The sequence below is a fragment of the Aplysia californica genome, unplaced genomic scaffold, assembly GCF_000002075.1.
Source record: "Aplysia californica isolate F4 #8 unplaced genomic scaffold, AplCal3.0 scaffold00011, whole genome shotgun sequence".
Taxonomy (NCBI): domain Eukaryota; kingdom Metazoa; phylum Mollusca; class Gastropoda; order Aplysiida; family Aplysiidae; genus Aplysia; species Aplysia californica.
The window spans coordinates 55,074-56,270 of NW_004797281.1; positions in this window are offsets into that span (position 1 = coordinate 55,074).

Consider the following 1,197-nt stretch of genomic DNA (forward strand, 5'->3'; position numbering starts at 1 on the left):
ACTACCCCTCATTGATTGGATTAAAATGCATAATGTGTATGACTGTTGGAAATAGGGCACAATAGAAAACAGTGAATGATTTGACCAATTAGGTAAGACATTGATCATTAATGAGATTCAAACAGAGTGGTTTTCAGGTGGTGTAGTGATAAAATGAAAACAAATTTTGAACTTGCATGTAAGAACATGAGGAGTGAAAACAACTTATGAACTGGTATGGAACTGTTATTAAACAGTATGAGGTTATGACTATGATAAGTGAAAACAAGTTTTGAAAATATGTCTTAAAGTATGTTGTATAAAAAAGACCTAAACAATCAGCATGTCATATATGACTTAATGACTGGATCAAAATATTGAAAATATGTTTGGCACACACAATAAAGAAAAAGATTGGCTTACTGAGGTTTGGTTATCATTGGTGTGAGTGTGTTTGCACTAGCCATGACAAAATTGACACAATGGTCAAGCTGAGCAGTGTCTGACTGAAGTTTTGATGAGATTTCAGACAACTCTGACAGGATGTCTTCATATCCCCCCCCCCCTCTTTCCTCACGTGTATCTTAAAAAAAAAGAATCAATAATTTCCCCCTATTCCGGAGTCCCATACTTCGTGGCGTTCAGACTTTGAATGAACTTTGGTGACCCCAACAACCGGTGCTCACACGATGCCGTATCTTGTGATGTAGGTTCAATGACCGGTCACGATGGCGAACCCGACAAGACGCTTGTACGTTGTATTACTTTCTTTTCTTTTTTTCACCACAAGTGACAGCACAAGACAAATTATATTGATTGATTTTAATGGCGTCACATTAAAAAAAATTAAAAACAAGGGCATGGCAAAAATGGCCGCGGTTGACCCTGTGATTGTAAGGGCATAGCGGCAAATTGCAAAGGCACCAAGGCAAATTGCCGCGGTGCCGCGGTCTATTTAAAGCCCTGTTTCTGTACCTATACGTTCTTCACTCTGACCGTCTAGATCTGTACCCATAGGCCTACGTTCTTCTACAATTTCTGAGCGTCTAGATCTGTACCAAACGCCAACTACTGTACTACTGTGTTACGTGTTGACCTGTACCCTTTGGCGTTTTGACCTCTGTCTGTCTGTCTGTCTATCTGTCTGTCTGTCTGTCTGTCTGTCTGTCTGTCTGTCTGTCTGTCTGTCTGTCTCTCTCTCTCTCTCTCTCTCTCTCT